This window comes from Dermacentor andersoni, chromosome 10, assembly GCF_023375885.2.
Source record: "Dermacentor andersoni chromosome 10, qqDerAnde1_hic_scaffold, whole genome shotgun sequence".
Taxonomy (NCBI): Eukaryota; Metazoa; Arthropoda; class Arachnida; order Ixodida; family Ixodidae; genus Dermacentor; species Dermacentor andersoni.
Genome location: NC_092823.1, coordinates 9,030,876 through 9,043,092, shown reverse-complemented (window position 1 = coordinate 9,043,092; position 12,217 = coordinate 9,030,876). Strand labels below are relative to the sequence as shown.

The window sequence follows — 12,217 nt, the reverse complement described above, 5'->3', positions numbered from 1 at the left end:
CCGCCTACACCAAGACGCTGACAGCCTGTCGCGTTACCCTGTTGACTACCCTGACTCCTCCAATATTACCAGTGATTAATAAAGGGAAAATCAGACATCCACCCGTTCGTAGCAATTGCTACAAAGGAAACCCAACGGGTTCCTCGAAAGGAAAGCCTCAAAGTTGAAGAAAAATTCGTCCTGGTCCGGGACTCTAACCCGGGACCACCGCCTTTCCGGGGCAGCCGCTCTACCATCTGAGCTAACCAGGCGGCTAGCAGATGGCAGAGCGAAGTCGAATTTGTCGACAACACGAAGCGTAGGCAAGTGTTTGACGTAGTAGCCCTGCGGAAACCCGCAAGGTGGAGAGAAGTAATTAATAAAGGGGAAATCAGACATCCACCCGTTCGTAGCAATTGCTACAAAGGAAACCCATACGGGTTCCTCGAAAGGAAAGCCTCAAAGATGAAGAAAAATTCGTCCTGGTCCGGGACTCGAACCCGGGACCACCGCCTTTCCGGGGCAGCCGCTCTACCATCTGAGCTAACCAGGCGGCTAGCAGATGGCAGAGCGAAGTCGAATTTGTCGACAACACGAAGCGAAGGCAAGTGTTTGACGTAGTAGTTCTGCGGAAACCCGCAAGGTGGAGAAGTAATTTGTTTGTTTCCTTTGTAGCAATTGCTACGAACGGGTGAATGTCTGATTTTCCCTTTATTAATTACTTCTCTCCACCTTGCGGGTTTCCGCAGAACTACTACGTCAATATTACCAGTGCTGCTTGTGTATTCTCTGTGTCGCAGCTGCTTCATTTCGCCGACGAGCAACGTCGTGACGCCAACATCAGAGGACTCATCGACCGTTTTGAACACTCTCCGGCCGACGCCTCTCTACGCCTCTTCGTCCTCCGCGACGGTACTCGGTACCGTCGTAGCCTTCAACCGGACGGCTCTGAGTTCCTACTTGTCATACCTAAACACCTCCGCTCAATCGTTCTAGAAGAGCTCCAGACGCACCAACGGCAGGACACCTCGGCGTATCTCGATCCTGTAACCGTGTACGTCGCCGTTTTTTCTGGACGGCCTTGCCCGTTCCGTACGACGTTACGTCGCCGCTTGTGAACTTTGCCAACGACGCAAGAAGCCTTCCCAGCCCCCCGCTGGTTACATGCAGCCGCTCGACATCCCTGCCGAGCCCTTCCATCGTGTTGGCTTAGACCTTCTCGGCCTATTTCCGGAATCTACATCAGGAAACAAGTGGGTTGCAGTCGCGGCTGACCACGCGACCCGCTACGCCGTAATCCGCGCTCTTCCGAGCAGTTGCGCAACTGACGTGCGGACTTCCTTCTACATGATATCATTTTCAAGCATGGTGCTCCGCGTCAATTGCTAGCAGACCGTGGCCGTACGTTTTTGGCGAAAGTCATTGACGACATCATGCGGGCCTGCTCCATTCAGCATAAGTTGACTACCTCCTACCACGCTCAAACGAACGGCCTCACTGAGCGTTTGAACCGTACCCTTACAGACATGCTATTCAAATACGTTTCAGACGACCACCGTGACGGGGACCTGGCTCTACCCTACATTACCTTTGCATACAACTCTTCCCGTCTCGAAACTGCCGGCTTTTCCCCGTTTTACCCCTTGTATGGCCGCGAACCAACGCTACTACTAGACACCGTGCTTCCGTCCACCACAGCTTCAACTAGCGCTTATGCCCGCAATGCAATCGCCCGTGTTGACCATGCTCGTCAACTTGCGCGCGTTCGTCTACAAGTCTCTCAAGACAAACAGAAGCGACGCTACGACCTCCGTCACCGTGATGTCCATTTTGCGTCCGGCACCCTCGTGTTGCTTTGGTCACCATCGCGTAAAGTTGGCCTTTGTGAGAAACTGCTCTCCTGTTATACCGGCCCATATCGCGTGCTCCGCCAAGTGACCAATGTCACCTATGAAATTGTTCTAGCCATGCCCACTACGTCCTCCGGTGTGACAACCAGTGACGTTGTCCACGTCAAACAACTCAAGCCCTACAACTCTCCACGTGCCTTGGATATTTAACAGCACCGTGACGGCGCTTTTGCCGCCGGGGGGTAGTATTATGTTATCGGTAGATGTATCATGTTATCGGTAGATACCCGAGAGACGAGCCGCCGCGAGAACGACGACGAAATGGGTCTGTGCCCTTGGCGCGAGAAAATGTCGGCCTGGCGCTCTGGCTCCATTCCAGTGTAAATAGCTTGTAATAGCCTATTCCGTCTGTATCTTTCTACACGTAACAATATATATATATATATATATATATATATATATATATATATATATATATATATATATATAGTTTTAGAAACGAACGCACACACTTACGAAAATTGCATCTTTAATGTTTTTAGCGTTTCGGCCGTGGCACGGCCTTCGTCAGAATTCGTCAGTTTATTCTGGCGAAGGCCGTGCCCCGGCCGCAACGTTAAAAACATTAAAGATGCAATTTTCGTAAGTGTGCGCGTTCGTTTCTAAAACTACATATGCACCGGACCTACAGAACTTCTCATTGAATTATATATATGCATATATATATATATATATATATATATATGACTTCATGATAGAAGCATCTATGGCTGCCGCAAGGTTATATTTGAAAAGTTGATACACTTCTTGAAAAACGCTCTCATTTACACACGTTTTTTTCCGGTCTCCCGGCTAACTTCAGCCAGATTTTAAGAATATGGGAACGCAATGGTAGCTGGATAGAACCAAGGTAATGCTGTTTGCCGTCACTTGGTGATACTCATTATTTTCTTTTCATTCTAATTGGAAAATTAGTATTAATGAATTGTCCGACTTTTCAAATATTATAATTGGATGAAAAGTCTAAATGAGAAAATTGTTGAGCAACCTCAAAACCTTCCGCTACAGCTTTCTGTTGCTCAACACGTGCTACATAAAAGTGTTTTTCCGAGCGTTAAAGTAGCCCGAAAATGCACGCAAAATTTCGGCGCGACTGGTCTGTCGGGGCACTTAGCGTATTTCGCGGGCTTCTTTCACGCTCGGAAAAATACTTTTATGTGGCGCGTATTGAGCAACAGAAAGCTGTATGCGCAGTTTTCATGTCACTCTACAATTTTCTCATTGGCATGTTAAGTTACGTAAAATACCCTGCGCGCACACACAAACACACATCTGTATGTATATGAATTCAAGATAGAGACGTGTCTGGTTTGCGCAAGGTTCTATGTGAAAAGTTGATGCAGTTCTTGGAAAACAACGTTCTCTTTCACGCTCATTCTTTCTTATAACCGGTGTTTCGGATAACATTACTCGGAGTTTAAAAATATGCCGGTGCACTCTAACACTACGCGACCAAATGCATGTTGCGCACTTTTGCATGTGTCACGCTATTCTTGTATTTTTCCTAAACAGTTAGTTAGTCAAGAAAATTAGCCATTCTGGAGCAACAAAGTTAGGCGAAAATTCCAATTAGAAAGTTCTAGAGCACTTTGTCAAACGCCCGATTAGGCAATTTCTAACTTTCTATCTATCAAGGAGCTAAGGAGCTATCAAGGAGCTATTTCTAGCTATCAAGGAGCAGTGTTAAGGAGCGGGCACGTCCTGTGCTACCGGGGCTTAGCGGAGAGACGAGAACTAGGAGTCGGATTCCTGATTAATAAGAATATAGCTGGTAACATACAGGAATCCTATAGCATTAACGAGAGGGTGGCATGTCTTGTTGTGAAACTTAATAAGAGGTACAAAATGAAGGTTGTACAGGTCTACGCCCCTACATCCAGTCATGATGACCAGGAAGTCGAAAGCTTCTACGAAGACGTGGAATCGGCGATGGGTAGAGTGAAAACAAAATACACTATACTGATGGGCGATTTCAATGCCAAGGTAGGCAAGAAGCATGCTGGAGACAAGGCAGTGGGGGAATATGGCATAGGCACTAGGAATAGCAGGGGGGAGGTATTAGTAGAGTTTGCAGAACAGAATAATATGAGGATAATGAATACCTTCTTCCGCAAGCGGAATAACCGAAAGTGGACATGGAGGAGCCCGAACGGCGAGACTAGAAATGAAATAGATTTCATACTCTGCGCTAACCCTGGCATCATACAAGATGTGGATGCTCTCGGTAAGGTGCGCTGCAGTGACCACAGGATGGTAAGAACTCGAATTAGCCTAGACCTGAGGAGGGAACGGAGGAAACTGGCACATAAGAAGCCGATCAATGAGTTAGCGCTAAGAGGGAAAATAGAGGAATTCCAGATCAAGCTACAGAACAGGTATTCGGCTTTAAGCCACGAAGAGGATCTTAGTGTTGAAGCAATGAACGACAATCTTGTGGGCATCATTAAGGAGTGTGCAATAGAAGTCGGTGGTAACTCCGTTAGACAGGATACCAGTAAGCTATCGCAGGAGACGAAAGATCTGATCAAGAAACGCCAATGTATGAAAGCCTCTAACCCTACAGCTAGAATAGAACTGGCAGAACTTTCGAAGTTAATCAACAAGCGTAAGACAGCTGACATAAGGAAGCATAACATGGATAGAATTGAACAAGCTCTCAGGAACGGAGGAAGCCTAAAAGCAGTGAAGAAGAAACTAGGAATTGGCAAGAATCAGATGTATGCGCTAAGAGACAAAGCCGGCAATATCATTACTAATATGGATGAGATAGTTCAAGTGGCTGAGGAGTTCTATAGAGATTTATACAGTACGAGTGGCACCCACGATGATAATGGAAGAGAGAATAATCTAGAGGAATTCGATATCCCAGAAGTAACGCCGGAAGAAGTAAAGAAAGCCTTGGGAGCTATGCAAAGGGGGAAGGCAGCTGGGGAGGATCAGGTAACAGCAGATTTGCTGAAGGATGGTGGGCAGATTGTTCTAGAAAAACTGGCCAGCCTCTATACGCAATGCCTCAAGACCTCGAGCGTACCGGAATCTTGGAAGAACGCTAACATAATCCTAATCCATAAGAAAGGCGACGCCAAAGACTTGAAAAATTATAGACCGATCAGCTTACTGTCCGTTGCCTACAAAGTATTTACTAAGGTAATTGCAAATAGAATCCGGAACACCTTAGACTTCCGTCAACCAAAGGACCAGGCAGGATTCCGTAAAGGCTACTCAACAATAGATCATATTCACACTATCAATCAGGTGATAGAGAAATGTGCGGAATATAACCAACCATTATATATAGCTTTCATTGATTACGAGAAAGCGTTTGATTCAGTCGAAACCTCAGCAGTCATGGAGGCATTGCGGAATCAGGGTGTAGACGAGCCGTATGTAAAAATACTGAAAGATATCTATAGCGGCTCCACAGCCACTGTACTCCTCCATAAAGAAAGCAACAAAATCCCAATAAAGAAAGGCGTCAGGCAGGGAGATACGATCTCTCCAATGCTATTCACAGCGTGTTTACAGGAGGTATTCAGAGACCTGGATTGGGAAGAATTGGGGATAAGAGTAAATGGAGAATAGCTTAGTAACTTGCGCTTCGCTGATGATATTGCCTTGCTTAGTAACTCAGGGGACCAACTGCAATGCATGCTCACTGATCTGGAGAGGCAGAGCAGAAGGGTGGGACTAAAAATGAATCTGCAGAAAACTAAAGTAATGTTTAACAGTCTCGGAAGGGAACAGCAGTTTACGATAGGTAGCGAGGCACTGGAAGTGGTAAGAGAATACATCTACTTAGGACAGGTAGTGACTGCTGATCCAGATCATGAGAGTGAAATAATCAGAAGAATAAGAATGGGCTGGGTTGCGCTTGGCAGGCATTCGCAGATCATGAACAGCAGGTTGCCATTATCCCTCAAGAGAAAAGTGTATAACAGCTGTGTCTTACCAGTACTCACGTACGGGGCAGAAACCTGGAGGCTTACGAAAAGGGTTCTACTTAAATTGAGGACGACGCAACGAGCTATGGAAAGAAGAATGATAGGTGTAACGTTAAGGGATAAGAAAAGAGCAGATTGGGTGAGGGAACAAACGCGCGTTAATGACATCTTAGTTGAAATCAAGAAAAAAAAATGGGCATGGGCAGGACATGTAATGAGGAGGGAAGATAACCGATGGTCATTAAGGGTTACGGACTGGATTCCGAGGGAAGGGAAGCGTAGCAGGGGGCGACAGAAAGTTAGGTGGGCAGATGAGATTAGGAAGTTTGGAGGGTCAACATGGCCACAATTAGTACATGACCGGGGTAGTTGGAGAAGTATGGGAGAGGCCTTTGCCCTGCAGTGGGCGTAATCAGGCTGATGATGATGATGATGATCTATCAAGTGTTAGTGTTTCTCAGCTCACTATGGATGCCCGCGAAATACAAAAAATATAACGTAATATACCCGCTTGCGAGCCGTTCTTGCAGCGCTCCCAAACGAACATAGCATCGAGCAGGGTGTGCTGCCGCTTAAAAGGCGAAAGGGCAGTGACGAAGGCGTTGGCTGTGGTATTGCATGACGCCAGCGATGTGCTTCCTTCGCGGCGTTTCATGATGGCGATAAGCAGACGGGTGTTCCCACTGGTTAAATGCTAAGTTCGTTTGTACGCGGAAAGCTTATAGGAGCAGTGCAATCACGACTCGCAGGTGGGCATGTCACGTGGTGTTCTTTTTTTTTGTTATACGCGAGCATCCGCAGTAAGCTGAAAAACACTAATACTTAACAGATAGAAAGACAGAAACTGTTTATTCAGACGTGTTGCCAACTGCTCTGCAACTTTCTAATTGGAATTTTTTTCCTAGCTTCCTTGCTTCAGAAGTTGGTTAAGCGTCCTTGACTAATTAGCTAATTAAGCAAGATACAAAAATAGCGCTACACGCTACATATAAAAGTGACCCACATGCATTTGGTCGCGTCGTCATAGAGTGCATACAGTTTAAAATACGGCCTAAAGTTAACTGAAACACCACACACACACACACACACACACATACATATATATATATATATATATATATATATATATATATATATATATATATATATATATATATATTGACACGTGTACTTATCTTTATCGGGCGACCATGTTTGGCCGCCTAACAAATCTTATCGCACAGCGCGGGACGCGCCTGCATGTATCCGAAGTTTCTGGAAAGTTATCGATGCTTCTATCCGCTGTCTATTGTCGCCGAACCTTGTGTTATCTGATTTCATCGCTTGACACGAATGGTGTAGAACTTTGTAGAAGGCATGCGGGTCCCAACGTTTAGTCTGGAACATTCGATGACTGCTGTATAAAAGCCGGCGCGCTTGACCCGCTGATAAGATTTTCGACGATCGCCGACCGTGTTCGCCGCTATCATTGTGCTATAAGTGTAGCCTGTTTTTGTGGGCACAGGTTCGCCCAATAAAAGTTAGTTTTGTTCTTCACAGTATTGCTACTGTGTTCTTGAACGTCACCACCACGTGACAATATATATTGTACGAGGTACGAAAGGCACCGGACAAGAAGAAAGAAGAGAACGAGGAATTTGAGAGGCCGGGCTGCGCTAAGATCACGCTACGATAATCGTCCATTTCCTGTAAATAAAACCATTTCTTCGCAACTCTTTGTAACAGTTGTGGTGGAAGGTTCGGGGTAATCGACACCCGAAGACGGAGGCTGAACCAGAGGTTCTTCGACGGAGCCGTCGCCGTGCTGGACTCCCACCGAATCTACCGGAGTTGAATATGTCTCACGACGCAGACGAACAACGGCCCATTCCAACTGTTGCGCCGAGAAGTTCCGTTCTACAACTGAGAGATGCGCGTCCCTTCGCCGGAAGATCGGACGAAGACGTCGAGGATGGCTCATCCACTATGTGCCGCCAACAAGTGGAACAGCGCTTCTCAGCTTTCGAACGTCGTGTTCTTTCTAACGGATACTGCGTTGTTGTGGTTCGACAATCACGAGGAAACGTTCACAACATGGGGAAGGCTTGTTTCGGAAATCAAAGAGCGGTTCGGAGACTCCACGACGAAAAAGAAAATGGCAGAACAGATGCTACTGCAACGTGCGCAAGTGCCAGGCGAAACCTGCACGACCTACATTGAAGCGGTAATAAAACTGTGTAGGATGGTGGACTCTGGAATGTCTGAGGAAGACAAAGTCGGGCACATCCTGAAAGAAATTGCCGAAGACGTTTATAATTTCCTAATCGCAAAAGACAACCTGGCTTCCGTCGCTGACATTATTCGGTACTGTCATACTTTCGAGTAACTGAAGACGAGGCGCTTCACGCCCAAGTTTGGCAGGCTAGCCAATGTGACGACAGTTGCAAGCCTGGACAGCAACCAGCCCCTCGATCTGGCATCAACGATCCGACAAATAGTTCGGGAAGACCTCAGCCTGCACGCGCGAGTGACCCTTCCAGGCACTCATAGCTGCCGCCTACCACCGGATTTCGAGCCAAACGTAGCATCCTTTTCCCCGTATTCTGCGGCGAAGGGCACTGAGGATTATGAACTCGCGCCCCGAAAGCAGCCACGTCTCTACGACAGAGGCCCTACTTATTACGCTCGGCCACAACAAGAGCAGCCGCGTTTTTACCTCCGAGGCCCTGCGACTTCTGTGAGGCCGCGACAAGAACAGCACCGACCCTACTACCACGACGTGACTTATGAACGACATAACGGATTTCAGTGAGCAGCAGAGACACGTTATCCACGTGGCAACGAACTTTCTCCCGCAGCAGCCTAGCATTCCTTTCGATGAAGATGCTGTGAACCGCGACCCTCCCGTGTGCTACAACTGCGGTTCCACCGGCCATATAGCTCGGTATTGTCGTCAAGGCCGTCACTCACGAAGGACACCACCGACGTCCTCGCCACCCAGAACCCGTACTTCATATGACTTGCGGACGACCGATTCGCTTCCAATGGACTCCTTCTCACACGAGACCAGACGCAGCGATTTGCCAGCTTCTGAGCGGAGTTTGACGCCACAAAAATTACCGTCCTTGCACTCTCCGTCCCCTCGGCGCCGTTCTTCGTCACCGCCGCCGGAAAATTAGCATCCGCGGCCAAAGGAGGTGAGGTCGCCGGACAGTCTTTGCAAGAAATACCTCTGCCTGTTGTGATGCTCAAAAACAGAGTGAATTTCTCGATTGACGGAATACCGACCATGGCGTTAGTTGATACTGGGGCGACTGTGTCTGTGATGAGCCTCGCTTTCAAAAACCGTCTAGGCCACAAAGATATGTTTTCTTGGAACGACGGTATTACCTTTCGTGGAGTAGGCGGCGAGTGGCTTCATCCCCTTGGTGTTTGTGCTGTGAGTGTTTTGTTGGCTGGGAAAGCTTTTGTTTCGGAATTCCTTGTTCTTTCTCGTTGTTCGCACGATGTTATTCTTGGTACGGATTTTCCTGAACAGTGTGGCGCTTCCGTGGACTGTGGTTGTGGCGAAATATCATTGAACAAGTGTATTATTACAGCACATTCCGAACAAAGCTCGCGTGGCGAAGACAAGGACACAGACACACTCAGTGTTCTTGATGAAGTGATTGCACCATCATGGTGCCTGACGCCCGTTCCTGTTTCTGCTACTACTGTTGACGCTGATTGTGTTGACCTTGTAGTTAGGCCTCTCCGCATAAACTGTGCTAAAAACGATATACTTGTGCCCTGCTCTGTCGTGTGCATGACGAAAGGAGTCGCCACATTGTGGGCGCAGAACTGTTCCGCCACGCCGGTTGCCCTTCCGCGCGGTATGAAAATCGCTCTCTTCGATGAAGCCGCATGAAGCTCAATAGCGGCACTAACTACGGACGTCTCTACAGCTTGCTCTCATTGTGATAATGGCCATTTTGAAGAGCTAATGCTTGGCATGATCAGCAAGGCTCTCGGTACATCGGAACGGCAAGCACTGGTACATGTCCTTGCCAGTCATGAGGCTGCATTCGACTTCACGCATGAAGATGCACACCTTCATTTACCGACGTCCCGCGCTCGTCACAGAATAGATACCGGTTCCGCACACCTCATCCGCGAGAAGCCCTGCCGAGTGTCATCCTCCGAGCGCAAAGTTATTGCAGAGCAAGTCAAGGAGATGATGAACAAAGGTGTCGTTGCGGAGTCGTCTAGTGCGTGGGCAGCCCCAGTAATCCTGGTCCGAAAAAATGATGGCTCCTGGAGATTCTGCGTGGATTACAGACATCTAAACGCAGTGACGAAGAAGGATGTCTATCCACTACCGCGAATCAATGACGTCATTGATTGCTTAGACGCTGCTTCTTACTTCTCAACATTTGATTTGCGATCGGGGTATTGGCAAATACTAATAGTCCCTGCCGACAAGGAAAAGACCGCTTTCGTGACTCCAGTGGCCTATTCGAATTTAATGTTATGCCTTTTGGCCTTTGCAATGCTCCTGCCACCTTCGAAAGATTCATGGACACAGTACTACATGGTCTAAAGTGGGAGCTATGCATGTGTTACCTCGATGATGTTGTAATCTTTGGCGGCGTGTTTGAAGAACATAACGAACGCCTCAGCCTTGTTCTCGACTGCATCTTGAAAGGTGGACCGGGTCTAAACTAAAAGAAAAATGTCGGTTTGGCGAACGTCAAACAATGGTCCTGGGACTTTGGTCGGCAAGGATGGCGTCAGACCCGATCCTCGTAAGATTGAAGCGGTGAGCTCTTTCAAGCCACCGCCATCAGCACGAGAACTTTGCTCATTCATTGGCCTATGTTCGTATTTCCGTCGTTTTGTTCTCCGGTTTGGCGACATCGTTTACCCGTTCACAAGTATTTTGCGACAAAATGCATCCCACAATTTGACACTAGAGTGTGACGCATCATTCTCTCAACTGCAGTTTATACTAACGTCAGCACCCCTCTTGCGTCACTTCGACCCATCTTGCCCGACTGAAGTTCACACTGATGCTAGTGGAATCGGGATAGGAGCGGTGCTTGTACAACGTCACAGAGGCGCAGGATATGTCGTCGCATATGCCAGCCGTTGTCTGAGCGAATCTGAACGCAATTATACGGTTACGGAACAGGAATGCCTGGCATATGTTCTCGCCATACAAAAGTTTCGATGTTATCTTTACGGTAGGCCATTCAAGATTATCGCCGACCATCATTCTTTATGTTGGCTGGTCGGTTTGCGTGATCCCTCTGGTCGCCTCGCGCGTTGGGCGCTGCGCCTCCAGGAATATGACTTTGTGGTATCGTACAAGAGTTGCCGTCGTCACGCTGACGCAGACTGCCTCTCTCTGATTCCTCTTGCGACTACTGACTGCGATGCTGAGAATTTTCACGACTGTCTCGCTGCTGTTACTTTTACGTTCCCTGACGCGGCAGACTTTCAGCGAGAACAACGGGATGATGTTACCCTCGATCCACTTTCTGTCGCCGCCCGTACTTCTAAAGGCAGCGGTCGCTTTACTGTCCGTGATAAATTGCCCTACAAAACTAATTACTCCGGGCATGTAGCGCGTTTTCTGCTTGTTGTCCCCGAGAGTCTCCACTCCGACGTTCTACGCGCCATGCATGACGATGTGACATCCGGCCACTTCGGCTTCGTACAAACGCTCGTACGTCATTGATGCTGCGCAGCGACCGTTTTCTCCCTCCTTGCCTTGGGTGAACGGGAACCTAGCTGCCGCTACTTCTCGCCCCCCTCACTCTCCGACATAAGTCTCCCTCCTCCTGTGTGCTTTTTTCTTTTTCTTTTCTTTTTTTGTCTTTTTTTCTCTTTTTTCTCTCACTGACCTCCTTGCTCTACATACATGGGACTCCGCCTTCCTCTTGCCGTGTATAGCTGCCTAAGGCAGCTGTAAATCTGCCAAAGCTCCGAAAATCAATCACTGTCACAACTGTCCCTCTCGGTCTGATGTATCTGAGAACGACCGGGCACCCGGTCTGGTGTCTTCACTACCAGGGCTGAACATTTGTTTTGTAGACCCTGACGAAGATCGGTCCACCGATCGAAACTGATGAAATAAAATACTTGTTTTGTCTACCTTGTAGCACCACTCAAATATATATATATATATATATATATATATATATATATATATATATATATATATATATATATATATATATGCAGTTTGAGAAGAAGATAAGCGTCCCTACGAGCAGTGGTGGCGGTGGCGTAGTTGCAGCGGTGGCGTAGAGGTAGAACACCCGCCTCGCGTGCAAGAGGTCCGTGGTTCGAATCCCGGTGCCGCGCAATTTTCCACCGGATTAAAAAAAAAAAAAAAAAAAATCCGCGTGTTGATAAAATTGCATA

General features: G+C 47.6%; 1 non-coding gene across 1 annotated transcript; it reads right to left on the bottom strand.

The window, feature by feature from the left end:
* Nucleotides 1-457: 457 nt before the first annotated feature.
* On the bottom strand, nt 458-532 carry TRNAS-GGA (transfer RNA serine (anticodon GGA)). Its single transcript has one exon. It is a non-coding gene; the product is annotated as a tRNA-Ser (tRNA).
* Nucleotides 533-12,217: the final 11,685 nt, after the last annotated feature.